Below are 17,907 nucleotides of genomic sequence, written 5' to 3' on the forward strand. Positions count from 1 at the left end.
CTTTTAGCTATGTTTTATAGTTCTCAGCATGTATTTTTCACTCCTTAAGTTAAAAATATTCCTAAGAATTGTTTGAATGCCTTTGTTGGCACAATTATTTCATCATCATTTAGGTTTTACATAGCTTTCCCTCTGAAGGGATTTTTCTGACTAAAAAGTCTCATTTCTTATGTTAATCATTGTATCTCACGTGCTTGTTTCATTATCTTAACAGTGACTTAAACACTTGATATCTTAGAAAATACTTTCTGACACAGATAACATTTCTGAAGGAACCAGTATCAGGAGATAGCCCCAGAGCCAGAATCCGCAACTCATTTACCTTCCTCCAAATAAGCTAAGCCAAGTTGGATCTTACTGTGTTCCCTACTAAAGTAGAAAAACCCTTAAGAAGATTAAATTACTCATGATTATTTGTTACCTAAAAGCTTCATATCATTTTAATCATCCTGTCTTTCCATTGAGGAATCTTTTTCTAGAATGTATCCTTTTCTGTGATTGTTAAGACCCCTGGTGGCTATCCCAAAATCTAACTCATGTCTGTTTATCTTTGCTTTATTTGACTTCTAACTTCCAGGTTTTTCCTCCTTTCACTATATCTTTCTGTGTGCCATCAAATGTTAACCTAAAAACCCAGGAAGTCATCCCTGATTAGCTGTGGCATAAAATAACAAGTGTGAATGCTAAGGCCAAGTTCTTCATGGATTGTAACTTGGTTTTATTAATTTCTGTATCCTTACAGCTCCTCTGCTTTGCTGGAGTGTGTGCTAAATACATTTGTGAAATAGACAAGCAAAGAATAGTCTCTGTAGATTCAAAACCAATGAGGAATCAAATCATATGTGTTTTACTCTTGGGTTGCTGAGAAATACCTTCATCCTTTCTCAAACATTTTCTGCTTTGATGGACACCTGTATAAATCAGCCTATAAGGTGAGATTTTTCAGTTTTAGGGAAGAGCTGCTTTATGTAACTGTGTATCAAGTTATACTGTAGTGTTACACTTAGAGTCAATATGTTCTATTGTTCAGATAGCCAATTTCACAGGTTCAGGAGTTAAGAAGTCATTGTGAACCTTAAGTGAACCTTAGTTTGTGTACTGCTAATATGCTGTGCTTTCTCTAGCTTTAGTGATTTCTTAATGTGAAGGACCACTACCCTCAACTTCCCTTTTCAACTAACAGGTACTCTTCTTTTGAGAAAATCAAGCATGGCTCTGAACTGCCCATCTGCAGACTATCTCTGTGTTTTAAATATTTTCCTAGGAAGTCATCCCTTGGCTGATCACTGTCAGCCTGCAACCTGCATAGTTACATCTGCAGCTGAGGAGGATGTTGAAGACTCCATAGCAACACCATCTGTGCATTTTCAGAATGTTTTCCCCTCAGATAAAGATGGGAGGTATTAGTCATAATTAGGCCAGTTGCATGCTGGGATCAGAGACCGATTTGATTGCCTGGGATTTCTGCACCAATAGGTACTGCAACCTTGTGGGTGTTCTTGAATTGTGGGGGAGCTGAAACTAACACTACCAGAATAAGTTAAGACTTTTTCATTCTAGAACAGGAATCAGCAAACTACAGATTATGGGTCAAATGCAGTCTGTAACCTGCTTATATAAATAAAGTTTTATTGGAACACAGCCATACCTATTCATTCTCCATGACTGCGTTTACAACATTTAGAATGAAACAGTTGTGGCAGAGATTATATAGCCTGCAGAGCCTAGGATATTTACTAACTCTTTAAGGACAAAGTTGGCACAACCCTGTCCTGGAAGACTTAGAAGATTGTACTGTCACATAGTCTGTATGACTTTGCATCCTCCCCTTTGCCCCTCTCCCATAAAACTGAGCAGAGGTTTCTTTTCCTGTCCTCTGACACTATAGGGAGGTCCCAATTAGTGCTATTATATCATATTATTTTTGGTGGTGCTTGCACTTGCAAGGCGGTAGTTCTACAACTTGAGCCATGGCCCCAGCCTTTTTGCCTTATGTATTTTTCAAGTAGGATCTCAAGTTTATGGTCAGCCTAGACCACAAAGATCCCCCTATTTCTCATGTAGCTTTGATGACAGGCACAGAGCCATGCCCAGAATTTTATTAAGAGGTCTCATGACCTTTTTGCCCAGGCTGACCTTGAACTGTGATCCTCTCCATCTCCACCTCTTAAATAGCTAGTACTAGAAGCATGAGCCAGCAGAGCTGGTTTCTAATTTTAATAACTCGATATGTAAAATAAACCATCTGCATGGGTGGCTATAATTTCCTCTAAGCTGTGGAAATTTACACATTATTATTATTCTGATTTGAAGAGTTGTCCATCAAAAAAAAGGAAACATCATTTTTTAGAAAGGATTGTCTCAGTTATTCCTACTATTAGTACCTATTCCTACTATTAGTACCTGGGGTGAAAATGCACTAAAATTTTGAATGAATGAGTTATTAGTAAAGAAAAATGAAAATATTACTTGAGTCTCCTTAAACGGCAGTTTGGGGGAGTGGTTAACTGAGTGGTCTCTGGACTCCGCTGTACCATTTATTACTACTGAGTCTTTGAACAAATTATCTATCCTGTTCTGTTTCAGCCTCCTTACCTGTAAGATAAAGATAGCACTGTTCCTCCCTAGTGTGCTGTTATAAAGGACAAAGTCATATAACCCATGTAGAGTTTTAGCATGGCAACAAGCATGGCTGTTACTGTTGCCTCTCATTATTCTTTTAAATAAAATTCACTTCCCTGTCATGTCTCCTAGGTTTACAACATTTCTAAGCTATTTCTTGCAGGTATGACTGAATATGTCCTTTATCCAAACAATTTTTTTAGGACATTCCTACTCTTCCTCAGACTCTGGGGATAGAAAGACAGGTCAGATGTCATTATGGTCTTTAAGTGTTTCATATTCCAGGGCACTGAGTCTCTACCATGCAAAAGAAATAAGGAGAAACTCAGTTTCAAAAGGGAATCAGAGATTGATAATGTATAAGGATTATTGCCCTTTTACTCATAGGAAAATCATGAAGGAATTTCAGGTATGAGCCAGAGTTCATTGTTCTAAGAAAAACATCCTACTCTACAATGAATGTGAAGCCACTGTTTCTGTTGATGGTCCTCAGTTAAAAAAAAAAAAAGACACTCAGGTGTTCTGGCCTGAGAAAAGTTCTATTTGGTCTTCAGTTGCAAGATATTAATCATGGTGTTTCTGGAAATATCAGAAACAGGATATTTGGAAGATGGATCCCAAAGCCATCGGCTATGCCAACAGTTGTTGGGAGCAGTGGCTGTTAGGCAAGATAGTGAACCCTTGAACCTCCATGGAAAGCACATATAGTCTCTAATATTTCATCCAAGAGCTCTTGTATTGAATCAGACAGGTGAGAGTTGAATCCCAGCTCCACTATTCACTAAGCAACCTCCTGCAGACCCCTTCCTCTGTTGGTTTTCTCATCTGTAAAATCTGAATGGTTATAGGACCAGCTTTATCAGAGGGTTGACCTTGGTTTTGGCCTATACCCTAGGAACAGGGGTCCAGCTTCAAAAGCATGCCTGGATCTCTCAGAGCAGAAGGTCTTCAATCATGGAAGCAATCACAGAAGTCTCCCTTCTGCTGTCCTCTCTTCCCTGGGCTCGGTCTCTAGCTGCCTGTTCAATCTTGGCCACACCTTCTTACCTACCAGTAAGTAGGTCAGGTAGCAGTCTCTCATTGGTACCCTTAAATTTGAAAAATAGAACCTGAGTTTATGCTATTTTAGAACTTTAAAAAAAAGTGTGCCATCTACATACTTATTAAGGCTTATTCATGCATGAAAAAGTCCCTACTAGTTCAGATATTTCTACAGAGGTAGACTGGATCAATAATTAAAATCACAGATTCAGGAATGTGAAATTTCAAGTTTTCCACTTTAAGACTTGGAGCGAGATATCTAACCTATCCTCAGTTTCTTTATCTGTAAGGTAGGAATTGTGCTGCCTACCTCCCTGGGGACCTTAACAAGTGAAAAGTTTAAGCCAGGCATGCAGATTCAAGACTGTACTCCAAACTATTTGGAGGCCAAGATCAAGAGGATCATGGGTCGAGGCTAACCTGAAAAAAAAATTTCATGAGACTCCATCTCAACAGAAAAAAACACTGGGTAGAGCAGTGCCTGCTTGTCATCCTAGCTACAGCATGAAGCTTAAAGTAGGAGGATCGTAGTCCTGTCTGGTTGGGCAAAAAGTGAGACCCTGTCTCCAAAATAACCAGAACAAAAAAGAGCTAGAGGTATGGCTCAAGCAGGAGAGTGCCTGCCTAGTAAGCTCAAAGTCCTGAGTTCAAATTCCAGTACCACCAAAACCAAAAAGGAGTTTAGCACAGTCTTCAGAAACAGCACCTGTTAGGTAAAATACTGAGTCTCTGAACACCCATGGAAAACACATAAGGAAATTCACTAGCTCCAAACTCCATGGGTACTAAGAATACTGCCTTTAGTAAAGGGCAGTGTCACTTTGTCTTAGATTTATGAACCCAGAAGAACAAAAATTTGGGGTCTCTTTATATTTGTTCCTCCTCCAACAGAAAAGAAAAAAGGACAATATCAGAAATTTCCATAAAAAGCCTCCAATGGAAATAGAGGTCAGAGGTTGGAAATACAAGTGTGCATTGCCGTGGTGACAGAGTTAGGATTCTGTTAGGAGCTTGTTTTGTTTATGGTTGGTTACTTCTATCAGTTTTCTTTCATCGCTCTTGGTTTTTCTCAAGTTGCAAAACAATTAAAGAATTTGGCAGGGAAGATGAGCCTGATATAGCAGTTTCCTCTCACGTCTCTTCGTAGAGGCAAACACACTGTAATGTCATTTTTCTTCCCTACACCAGAATTGCACCCTCCCCCAAGGTCTCAGCTGCAGAGTGGTAGAAAAGCCCCCATTCTCAATGAAATAGACTTAAATTGAAATAATGTTGCATTGGCTGGTAGAAAGAGGAAATCTGTAAAGAAGCATCCTCTGGTTTCTGAAATCCCATGAAGTGCGGTCATGAGGTTTCCATATGATGCTCCCATCAGTGTGCTTGTGGACTGTATTTACATCAGGAAGAAAAGGGCTCAAGAAATCCAGAGAACTGAATTTTTTTTTTTTTTTGCAATACTAGGGTTTGAACTCAGGGCCTTGTGCTTGCTAGGCAGGCACTCTATCATTTGAGTCACAGACCCAGTCTTTTTGCTTTTAGTTATTTTTCAAACAGGGTCTTATGTTTACTCCTGGCCTGACCTAGACAGCAATCCTCCTATTTATGTTTCCCATATAGCTGGGATTATAGTCACAAGCCACCACACCTGGATTATTCATTGAGATGGTGTTTTATGAACTTTTTACCCAAGCTAGCCTTGAATTGTGATCCTCCTGAATAGCTGAGATTACAGGCATGGGCCCCCACACCCAGAAAAAGATTTAATAGACAACAAATTTAAAATTCAGATTTGGATGAAATTTTCAGCCCTTGAATAAGGTGGTACCAGAATGTTGTTAGTGTTCGGGGTGGGACTTATTTTTCTCCCACCTTCTGTGTTTCAGGAAAAAGTAGTTAACTAAAGACATTTAATAAGAAACATTACAATATAGCAATATAGTTATGTGTGCCCTGCCTCTGGTTCTCTGAACAAATTTAGGTGGATCAGTTCACACTCTTTTGCTTCAGGTTTCTCATCTGAAAAGCAAGTGTGGAGTGATGTCCAGTGCTAAAGAGGCTGTGAATGGGCTGACATGGTCCAGTGAGCATAAAGCTGTTCACCTGGCATAGAAAGTACACCCAATAATTGCTGCTGTTGAAATTATTTATGGATGTGGAGGTTCGGTAACAACTTTATTAATTAAAATTTACTCCAGGGAGAAAATAATAACCCACAATTAGAACCAGTCTCAGTGACGACTATGACTGACTAAAGAAAATGTGGACAGTCTTTCTTTCAGGTTCATCCAGAACCTGAAGCCCAGCTGTTGGTAGGATTTGATTCTTCTATCTTATGGGACTTTGGGAGTCATTTGCCAATCCTGACCCTTGGTTTTCCCCATCTATAAGTGAAGAAGTTCCAGTCTATTGTCTCTGAGGACCCTTCCCAGAGGGCCTTCTGCCCTCCCAGGAAGTTCTCCCAGAATTGTTTCAAGCCATATTTTAGCTATTACTAGAAATAACCATGCTTGTCTGGCTATCTAAAGGCAATGAATGTAACCAACAAGGTTGAAGCAAGAGATTAGCTGAATTTGTGCAGCCTTATTTTAGTCTGCTAAGCAAAGGTATAAAGCCATTAGGGAGGTTTTTCTGATTTGGATAACTTAGTTGTAATGAGTCAGAAATATAGATCAAAAACTGGATATGGTGGCTTATACCTGTAATCCCAGCTACAATCAGGTAGAAGTAGGAGAATCATCATTTGAGGCTAACCAGTAAGCCACTATATCAAAAACAAGTTAGGTATGGTGGTACCTACCTGCAACCCCAGCTATTCCGGAGGCAGGAGTAGGAGGATGGCATTCTGAGACTTGCCCCAGAAAAGACATGGGACTATCTGAAAAATAAACTAAAGCAAAAAGGGCTAGGAGCATGGCTCAAGTGGTAGAATGCCTGCCTAGCAAGCACAAGACCCTGAGTTCAAACCCCAGTACTGCCTCCCCAGTACTGCCTCCCCCACAAAAAAATGAGAACTGTTCCTGTTAGAGCAAGGGCAAGTGTCTCCTGCTGATCTGAAGGTGGAAACAGTCAGCCTAATAGTATTTAATGGACTTTAGTGGTTCTTCAGTGTCTGAGTGGTTTCCCAGGTCACAGTTGGCAAAAGCACTAATTTCTTTGGCAAATCACATGGTTTTTTTTTTTTTTTTCATTGTCACATTACAAAGTGGTCTTAAGGAAACAAGACTAAAATTAGAGTCAAGCACTTGGGTGTAAATCCCAGCTCTCTTGTCAATGATGTTGAATAAATCACTCTTTCATTAAATTTCATTGCCTTTTCAAGGGTGGGAGGGGGGAGTCAAGGGAACATAATAGAGTGGGTGAGTTTGCACATGTGTGCACTGTTCACATCTATGAAATGGTTGCAATGAAACTCCCTTGAACGATTAACACATGCTAACAATGGAAAAGAAATATTGTAAAAAAAGAAAGTGCAAAAAATGGAGGCAGTCTTACTTGTGTTAAAGTATCAGCATAAATAACAAAAGTTATACAGAGTGCCATCACCATGATGAACTCAATAAATAAATGACTGTTCATTTATCTTCTTATGCAACAAATACCTAGTGAGCACTCACTGTGTGCTAGGCACAGTTTTAGCTTCTTGGGATAATTAGAGAACAAGGCAGATCCAGAACCTTGACCTATTGGAGGTTAATTTCCAGTGAGAGCAACAGAGAATACGCAATGACCATAGTAGAGTAAGTAAACTGTGTCCTATGTGTGGATGTAATTACTGTGGGGAAGAAGCCCGCAACACAGGATGTGAGGGGTCAGGATGAGACAGGCAGGAGTGGGGGAAGGTTGCAGACTGAGGCAGGTGGCCTCTTGAGAAGTTGCCATTTGAGCAAGGTGTGAGGCAGAGGAAGGAATTAGCTGTGGGATATTTATTGCAAGAGGATTCCTTGTTGGAGTGAGAAGGCAGAAGCACACTTGCCAGACTAAGGCACAGAAGGAGGCCAGTGTGACTGAAGCCAAATGACCAAGGGCACAGTAGAAGGAACTGAGGTCAGGTGGATGGTATGATCCAGACCCCCAAAGGCCCTCCAAGCCATTGTTAAGACTTCAGCTTTTACTCTCAGTGAAAGAGGGAGCCCTTGAAAGACTGAGAGCAAAGGAAACCCATGCTGTGCCTTGAAACACGTGCTTCTGGAGCCTCTCAGGCTGTAGTTTTAGGACAACAGTGAGGCAGTTGGAATCTTGTACAGAATTCCAGGTGGAGACAATCTGAGCTGTAAGATGCTGGGAAGTGATTGGATTCCAAATGTAATTTAGAAACTCTCCTCTCCTCTTGCCTTCAATTGCTTGGATTATAGTAACAATATCCACCTAATTAGCTTAAGTGAGCTATTACCAGGAAGATGATGATGACAGGTGATTATTGACGCTTACTCTGAAGTAGACACTGTGCTAAGTGTCCATCAACTCCACAAGGTACAGGTAATTATGGTGCTTTTGACAGATTACAAATCTGATGCACAGAGATACTAAGGAATATACCCAGGGTCCCCCAGCATCTGAGTGGTGGAACCAGGAGTCAAACCAGGGCCATGCTGTGAGGATGTGGTCCATACAGAAGAGGCCAGGGAAGGTCACACAGTCTAGATCCATACACCCCCCTCTTTATCCCTGAAGATAGTTTTTCCCTGTCCCCTCAAGTTTTTAAGACTAAATCACAGAGTGAGTTGACACCCTCTTTCCTCTCTGAAATCATTATCAAAGAATGAAGGAATCAATGGGAAGCTTATGGGTGGGAGTTCGCCATTTGGGGGATCAGTCACAGTGGTGGATGGTGAACTGGTTTGTTGCAAAAGATAAGAAGAAATTCTATCAAAACACTCTTTTTTGTCACTCTCCCAAGGTCACAATGCATTTTTCCTAAGATCTTTAATGTGATAAAACATGGGTAACATAAAATCTACCGTTAACCATTTTTAAGTGTGCAGTGGAGTAGCATTAAATACATTTATATTGTTCAACCATCACCACCATCCACCCACAGAACTCTTTTCATCTTGGAAAAGTGAAAGTCTGTACTCATTATACAATTAACTTCCCATCTCTTCCTCCCCCAGCACCTGTCAACCACAGTTCTCTGTTTATGAATTTGACTGATCCAGATGCTACATAAGTGGAATCCTGTTGAGTCTTTCATTGTGTAACTGGCTTGTTTCACTTATGTGACATCCTCTAGGTTGGTCTCATGTGTCAGAATTTACTTCTTTTTAAAGACCGAATAATACCTCACTGGATGTGTACCTATATTTTGTTTATCCATTCATCTGTTCATGAATCAAAACACATTGTAAAAATCTTGTGGCACATTGACTTAGCTCAAATTTGAAAAGCCACATCTGTTTCTGGCTACCAACCCGCAAAGAAGACATTGCTGAGAGAGCAGAGTCACCAAGTGATTTGTGTGAATTAATAGGTTATTCTCACAACTCCTGGAACAGAAATTTCTGCTGACTTTTCTTTCACAGAATCATAATTGTGGACCCTTTCCCACTGTACATTTCCCATCTTGTTTATTATGTTTAATTTGTCTTGAATTAAGTGAGTCATTTTGTTTGCAAAACAATTTCCTTTTTTGGGTTGTATTTAGGTTTTGAGAAAATTTTACTTTCTACGGTAAGTAATTGATTTGTTCAAATATTAATCTTGGGGAAATGTGACTTGACAGTTCTTCAAAGGATGCATAAAACTAATTATAAGTGAAAGTCATTTCCATTTTAATAATTAAAAAAGCCTTACCAGCTTTGGATTATTCTCTTTCAACTCATATCAGAGACCTGCCTGTCATTAGGATCCCACGTATGCCTTTTGACCAAATTACATGAATCAAAGCATTCAACACTTAATCATGGGATTTTGTGTGTGTGTGTGTGTGTGTGTGTGTGTGTGTGTGTTATTCAGATCTTTCTTTAAAGTAAAATTTGCATAAACTTAGTTTTTGAAAACTAATACATATCTACCAAAGTAAAGATATTTCTAGTACTTCTGTCTTTCTGAAAATTACCTATGTGGATTATTTTGCCTACTTCTGATGGCATGATATTTTATTATTAGAATGAGATCCTACCTGTTTGTTTGTTTGTTTGTTTGTTTTTCAGTGTTAGGGATTGAACTCAGGACCTTGTGCTGGCTAGACAAGCACTCTTACCACCTGAGCCACTCCCTCAGTCCTTTGGCTTTTAGTTTGTTTTTCAGATTAGGTCTTGTGCTTTTGTTGGGGCCAGCATCTAACGAGATCATCCTAACTCCACCTCCTGAGTAGCTGGGTTTATGGTTACTCACCACCATGCCCCACCCACTTCCCAACAGTTTTAAAGGGACCAGCATGCTTCAGGATCATTGTATGTCAGGGCAGAAAGAACCATTAACCCTGAGCTAGTCCCTAGGTTCTGCATGACCTGAATTCACTTGTTGGTCTGTTTTTCCCCAGCCTCTGGGTGCCCTCTTGCTGGTGTTGCCAAACCGTAGTGATCTCAGTACTTCTAGCATGATTTGAGGTATAACTATGTGCTTTTACTTAAAATTTTACTTTTTATGGATTTTTGGTTTTCTTTGATCAGAGTGGTTAATTGATTTGTGTAACACACGGGATACACCTTATTAGAATGTAGTAGACCCCTGTACATGACATATTCAGTATTCTCCTGAAAACTGAACTAAGCGTCCCTGAGATTATGGTCCATGAGTGATGGGTGCTGGCTGATGACAGTGGCCATCATTGTTAACCATGTCGACAGCAATAGCTAACATAGATGGAGAGTGTGCTACCTGCTAAGCACAGTTCTCACAGATTTGGGACATCATGTAACCCCCATAATGCCCTGCAAAGTAGGATCTACATTTATTTGTCTTGTCTGGACACAGAACCTGAGTGACAGAGGAAGCAAGTCATGTGTCCTGATTTAAGTACAGCTGCTGAGAGGAAAGTATAAGATTAAGACAGAGTTTGATTCCAGAGTGCTTGTTATATAACCACTAAATTACTCTGGCACCTACTTTTCCCCTGTTGACCCATTGAAAAGTGTTGCATAATATAGATAGTGGCCCTAAAGTCTGAAATGGGAAGCATCTATCTAATGTATTTAACCATGTTAAATGACGAATTAATGTCCATACTTAATCAGCTAGAAAGTTACTTGGAGTGAGTCCACCAAGATGACATACCATCCACACCAGAATGGGGAAATTGCTGGGTTGATGGTTTACAAAACCTGAAGAGGGCCAAGTGGATTGTGCAATGGGTTCCTTGCCAGATTTGAATCCTGCAGACATGATAAAAGTGCAGGTTTGTTTAGTAGAAACCAGAGTCACAAATCATCTGAAACAATGGTCACAAACACAATTCAAGATAGCCAGGAGCAGGGGCTCACACCTGTAGTCCCAGATTCTCTGGAGGCAGAAATCAGGAGGGTTGCATTTCAAGGTCAGACCAGGCAAAAACTTAGTGAAATCCCATCTCAACCAACAAGCTGAGCAAGGTGGTGCAAGCCTTGTTATCCCAGCTATGCAAGAAGCACAGATAGGAGGACCATAGTCTAACGCCCTTCCAGGCAAAAAGCACAAGACCCTATCTGAAAAACAACTAACAAAAAAAGGAGAGGAACTGGGTTATGGTTCAAGTGGTAGAGCACATGCCTAGCAAGTGCAAAGCCTGGAGTTCAAAACCCAGTATCCCCATTCCCAAAAACAAACAAACAAAAATAAATAAATACAGTTCAGGGTTAGAGGAGAAGTGTTCACAAGCCACATTTGTTGTACTGTCTCACAGTTCACTGAACTGTACATTGCTAATGAGCAGCAACACATATCACGCCATTCTTTTCATCACATATGACAGAGAAATAGCACAAAACCATTTTTATACCTATGTACCAGTGTCCACAGACTTTGTGGCTATGCTGTACTTACCATCATGGTGGTTCGCCTTTTTGCATCTCATCCTTCAAGTGTAGGTGCTGGATCTCAACAGTATTTCACACTTGTTCTTGCTACCCATGGTAAAACAGGGTCATATGTCCTCCTTTTGGGGTCCTACAGTCTAAAAGCTTTCTGGCAGTCAATGAACTCAAGGAATGCATACTGACTTTAATATTCATTTGTCTGAACAATTTATACCATATCATAAATGAGACACTTTTCAGCTCTAGGGACACAGGGATGAAGCAATAAGTCTCTGCCTCATGGAGGAGACAGATAAAAGCTAGATAATCAAATAGCTATATAATAAAATGTAAAGCTGTGCTGAGTGAAATAGAGAACAGAAGAGTAAATGCTTGGTGGGGTGAAAGCTCTGTATTGTATGGAGAACAGAAGCCAGAGTCAAGGAAGGGAAGAAGGGCAGGAAAGGGAAGGGAAAGAAGGAAGGAAGAAGAGAAGGAAAGTGAAGGGAAGAGGAAAGAACAGGAAAGGAAGGAGTAGGAAAAAGAAGGAAAGGGGTAGGAAAGGGAAAGGAAGGGTTGACTAAAGGAAGAGAAGGAGAAGAGACAAAGAAAGGAAAAGAAAAGAGGGAAGGGAAAGAAAGAACACATGGATCTGGAAGGAATGAAGACTGGAGAGGTCACAGAGGACCAGATCATGTAGCATCTCATAGTAAGGAGTTTGAATTTAAGCCTAGAACGTTTTTGGAGGCTTTTACCCATGGAAGTGACATTGTTGAATTTGAGAAAATTATCCAACTACCCTGAGGATAATAGACTTTTAGAGGGCAAGAGTGTAAACCAGGAAATCAATATGGACTTAAACAACTAATTTTACATTTCCAAGATACACTCCTTTTTAATTATCTTTTTTATTTGATTTATAATTTAAAGGCACTGCAGTCAGAAAATGATTTCAGTGTAACACTGTTTAAAACGCCTTTGTGAACTTGCACATCACTAATTTTGGCTAATGCCTCTGTGAATTTGAAAATAATGTAGATCCTCAATTTGTGGGGTGCAGAATTCTACATATCCATCAGTTCCAAGTGGTACGATGTCAATGCCCATATCTTACCCAGCCATGCTACCATTTGGTCCAGAGAGTCTATAATTTTCTAATAGATTTTGTTGAAGTCTCACACTATGGTTAGCTAAATTCACCTCATATTTCTGACAGTTTTTATTTAAAGGTACATTGATAGACACATATCTAGTTATGATTTGTATAGCCTCTAGTTAGATATTTTTCCTTTTCTATGCAGACTATATCAGGTGCATTCATGATTTTTGCTCCTAATTCTGTTTTATCTGATATGAATATTGATAAGTCAACTTTCCCCTCAGTATTTACTTGTGATATCTTTTTGCCATATCTTTATTTTCATCTTTTCCATATGATTTTGTCTTAAATATTTCTTTTCTAAGCAGCACTTAATTTTGATTTTGGGGGTATCTATTATGGAGATTTTGTACTCCTGCCATCTTGGTTTGTGTTTCTTCCCTGACATTTATTCTCTTTACTTGATTTTCAATTCAGTTTTGTCTTTACCGTTGCTAGAGTCATGCCTTTCCATTGCTTCCTCTCTACTGCTGCCTTTGGGAGCGGACTGGACTTCAGTTGTTGAGGATATTCTTCCTCTGAAATTTCATGCACACACCAATCTGCCTGAACTACCTTCTAGCCTCCATCGCAAACACTCTTCCTCTGACCCCAACATACACTCTCACAGTGGCTTGGTCCTGCTGTCTCACCTTAAAGAATTTTGGGGTTCCCCCTGCTTTGCCTAAGATAAGCATGAAATCGTCATTGCCTGCTTCAGGATCCCTAAACATCTAATTCCATGTTTTGTTTTGTTTTTTAAAGTCACTCTAAGCATAACCTAAGCAGTCATTCCATTTCTTCTTCCAGTCCCCAATAATAATCTGTGTTTTGTTTCTATATATCTGCTGAATCGGATCGTTCATATAAATGGAATCATATACTATGGGGTCTTTTGTGCCTGACTTCTTTTACTGAGCAGAATGTTTTTGGGGTTCATCCATGTTGTAGCATCTATCAGCATTTCATTCCTTTTTGTGAGTAATATTCCATAGTATTGCATGGTATTGCTTATCCATTCTTTTGTTGATGGGGCTCATATCGTTTCCTATTGTAAACATTTGTATACAAGTTTTTGTTTCAACAGTTCTTTGGGGTATATACCTAGAAGGAGAATGCAAGAATCAAATGGCAATTCTGTGTTTAGTTATTGAAATCTCCCTTTCCATTTCTGCCAATGCTTCAAGAATGTTCCACTGAGGTGAACCTGATTTAGGACCACAGAGACTTAAGATTCAGGTCTCCACTTTGCATGGGTAGTTGCCGAGCCTGTCTCCATCTTCCCAAGTGTGCTTCTCCACAGTAGCTGGGGTGCCCCTCTCCTCCTCCCAGGAAGGAATGCTCACAGGTAGGGAGCAGCCTTCATGGTGGAGCCTGCAGACATCTTTTGTAGCCAGAGTATCTCTGTGTGCCTCACTACTCACACCAGAGAGCTACCTGGACACATTCCTCGCAAGTCACCTTCCCTGTTTTTAACAGTTTTTTTTTTTTTTTTAATTTCTCTAGACTGGCCTTCAACCTTGATCCTCCTGCTCTCAGCCCCTCAAGCAGCTAGGATTACAGGCTTGAGCCACTGGCACCCAGCACTTTTCCTGCTCTCTAATATTACTTATGGCAGAGGTCCTCACCCTTCACTAGGCCCCGTGCTGCCCTGCAGGTGTAACAGTAGTCTCCACAGCGCCTGGGAGGCACGTACTGTCCTCCCCCTGTATTTTATAGTGAGGAAATGGAGACACAATAACTATACACAGTGAATGGAGGAGGGGGGTTCTAGTCCCAGCTTGCCTACCTCCGAGCCTGAGCTTAACCATGATGGAGAGCGCAGGAAGTGACATCCTCATGTCTTTGTCAGTTCGGTAGGGCCTGCAGAGCTCATCTCCCATTGGAAGGATTGCAGATGGAGGCCAGACCAGTCCAAAGTTCAGAAGACCCCATCTAAAGAAATAAGCCAGGCATGGTGGTGCCTGTGATCCCAGCTATGTGGGAGCTGTAGGTAGAAGGATTTCAGTGTGAGGACAGAATTGGGCAAAAACATAAGACCCTCGGTGAAAACAATAACTAAAAAACAAAAAAAGCATGGGGGTGTGGCTCACATGGTAGAGCACCTACCTATGAGTATGAGTGTGAGTCACAGAGTTCAAACCCCGGTACCACCAAGAAACAAACAAATAAACGTACGTGTGTGTGTGTATGTTTAAAGGTCTAACATGCTAAATTCCTTCCATATATTGTTTCACCTCATCCTTTCAGCTCTGCCATTTTTTACATCATTGGGCCCATTTTCTGGTTCAGCAAACTGAGGCTGGGTGGTCAAGCTCTCCTGGTTCAGAAGTGGCAAAGAAAAGATCTCAGTTTAGTACTTTGCTTCTCCAAAACCTGAGATAAGCACAACACAACACAAAGAAAGGCTCCAGGGGTCCCAGGGTTAGCACTTTGGGATTTGTTTGTTCCTCTGTCATTGTGACTAACAGTGGATGAGATCGAGCCTCCATCAAGTGACTCAGCATTGGACTGAGCGCGTTTCTCCTGAAACAAACCAAATTGTATCTCTCACACAGGACAGAAACCAATCCCTATGCAGCAATTGCTTTGCAGGCCCTGGTAGCAATCTGATTTCAGCTTTCAACTTCTGTGAAACTTCACCCCTTCTCTACCCAAACTTTTCACCAGAGATACTTCTGACTCCTGAAAAAGGCACACACCATTCTATGAAAGGTTGACTTTCCAAGCAGCAGGTCCTGGCTGTGGAAGAAGGAAATAAGTGCAAATCAAACTAAGGCATGTAGGGGAGGGGGCCCATGACAAAGCCCAGCCTGTGTTCCCAGAGCTGGGGGAGCTGTCAGGCCACTGCAAGGCCAAGGACACCTTCTCCAAAGAGTCCTGTTTGCAAATGTGGCCAAAAGCCAGCAAATTCTGGCCTGTGACATTTCTGGTACAAAGAACCAGGGTGGAACAGTGTTTGTCAGCATGTCTTTCTGTCTCCTGAAAAGCAACCTTCTATGTAAAAAGCACATCTGAGTCTCACTGTGTTTAAGTTTTAATGCTTTAATACTGGAACCAGTTTGACCTCAGGGGAAAGAGTTGTCTCCTTGCATGTAGGGTCTCTGTGCTTATTCACTTCCTCAGAAACCCTGGCCAAGCTTCTCTCTCCCTCTATAAAGACGCCCCTAGCGGTACCACCCAGCAGCAGGGTCTTTTTCATCACATCTCTCACATTTTCAGATCAGGCAGCACATTCTGAAGCAGTAGTACAGGAGGAACGAGCTCAACCCTTGAGTCCTGAGTCCTTTCTTTGCAGGTTACCAGCATGCAGGCCTACCCAAGTCATGCCCCACACCTAGCCTCAGTCTCCTCATCCATAAAATGGCCACTAACACCTGCTGTCTGGGATTGTGGATGTTAAGTCATCCAGCTGACACCAAAGTCTATCATGTGACAGGGTCTCAGCTAAGCCTTTATCACTGCTTGTTTTGAGGCAGGGTCTCACTATGTAACCCAAACTGACCTAGACAGAGCTATGTAACCTGGGCTGGCCTCAAACTTCAGATCTCCCTGCCTCAGTCACCTGAGTGCAGGGATTATAGGCACCTGCCACAGTGCCCCATGCCTTTATAATTTTAAGGGGGCAAAGCCAGAGATATATAAGTCGTAAGTTGTATATATAAAGCAGTTGCTAAAATAGCATTTCCCAAAATGGCTTCTGTTGACATATCACTTAAGAAAACAATCTACAATTGAATAAATATTGATGATGATGAGTATACAAGGGAGAAGAAAGTGTATTGATATGAGACTTCCCAGACCCAGGAAAATAGCAGGGACTGTAGAGTGAGAATGTAAGTAGAGAACGTGGAATTTCGTGAACTTTTTTGCTTATAAAACCTGAGGACAGATATTCATTTTTTATTAGAAGAATGGCTACTCACATATTATGGAAACATTTTCTGCAGAACGATGGAAAATACCAGAAAGAAGGCTCAGGCAGTTGCCACAAGAGTTATGTCACGTGCTGTGAAGGTGAGATTGTCATAGATGGCCATATTAAACATTGTCAAGTGTCACCCTCACCATCTGTCCCTGATCTAATAGGGGCTTTGGGTTGGTACAGGTGTTAATTTTATCCTTCCAAACACAGTACAAGACTCTACACTGCCCTTCCCTGCTTTGTTATAGCTCCTGGCATGGTGCTGGGAGCATAATAGGGCAACTGACATAAGGTTCAAACACCTGCCTCTGTCCCAGCTGTGACCCCATGCTCTGTCACTTAGGCTCTGTAGTTGAATGTCGAGGAAGTCATTCTTTATCAAGGCATTCCCTGTCTGATCTTACCTTCTAAGATGAACATGTATCAGCATTTTGTTCTCCTATGCAGTGGAGTTAGCTACATTTCAGGACTTTGACTAAGAAATTAGAATTCATTTAAAATTTCATGTCACCCTCTGATCTTTTTACTCATAGATCTATATATGTAAGTTGAAACCCTACTCATCTGTCTTCTCTCTCTCTCTCTCTCTCTCTCTTCCTCTCCCTATCCTTCTCCCTCCTCTCTCTCTCTTCCTTCTCCCTCCCTCCTTCTCTTTCTCCTCCCTCCCTCCCTCTCTCTCTCACACATACACACACACACACACACACACACACACGGACTACTATATTCACTTCCTAGAAAGTTTCTTTGAATCCTTCATTACCTTCAAACAATGAGAAATTTGACTTGAGATGTTATTTCTAAGTTATCACTTACATTGTAATACATCTGCAGTGTCCTCGGATCTCCACTGACCATGCCTAAGATTAGAAAGTAAATCTTACATTTCCAGACAGAATCAGCGTAGAAATGCATAGAGTTTTGTGTGAATGTTGACAGCTAAGGTAGAGTAACGGTGAACACTTTCATAAAGGAGTGTCTAGTATGTTGTGTGACTGGGCAGTAGAACTTTAAAAATATGGTATAGGATTGATAGAAATGTCATCTCTGTGTCCAGATACACTAGATTCTAGGTGTTTCATACTCAGTGTTTCCCAAGCTGAATTTTGAAGTCCCAACCTCACACCTGCCAGCCTCTCCCCTCAAATATACTCTCACTCACCACTCTTCTGCCACTCATTCGGAGGCTACTGTCTCTCCAATCGTCAACAACATGAGAGTCACCATTGTCTCTGCCCCTTTTCTTATGC

At 41.0% G+C, this 17,907-nt stretch overlaps 1 protein-coding gene across 8 annotated transcripts in view; it reads left to right on the forward strand.

The window, feature by feature from the left end:
* Positions 1-17,907, forward strand: part of Sgcd (sarcoglycan delta) — a 940,103-nt gene that overhangs the window by 744,906 nt on the left and 177,290 nt on the right. The gene's annotated exons all lie outside the window — the stretch shown is intronic.

Source organism: Castor canadensis, chromosome 16 (genome assembly GCF_047511655.1).
Source record: "Castor canadensis chromosome 16, mCasCan1.hap1v2, whole genome shotgun sequence".
Lineage (NCBI taxonomy): Eukaryota > Metazoa > Chordata > Mammalia > Rodentia > Castoridae > Castor > Castor canadensis.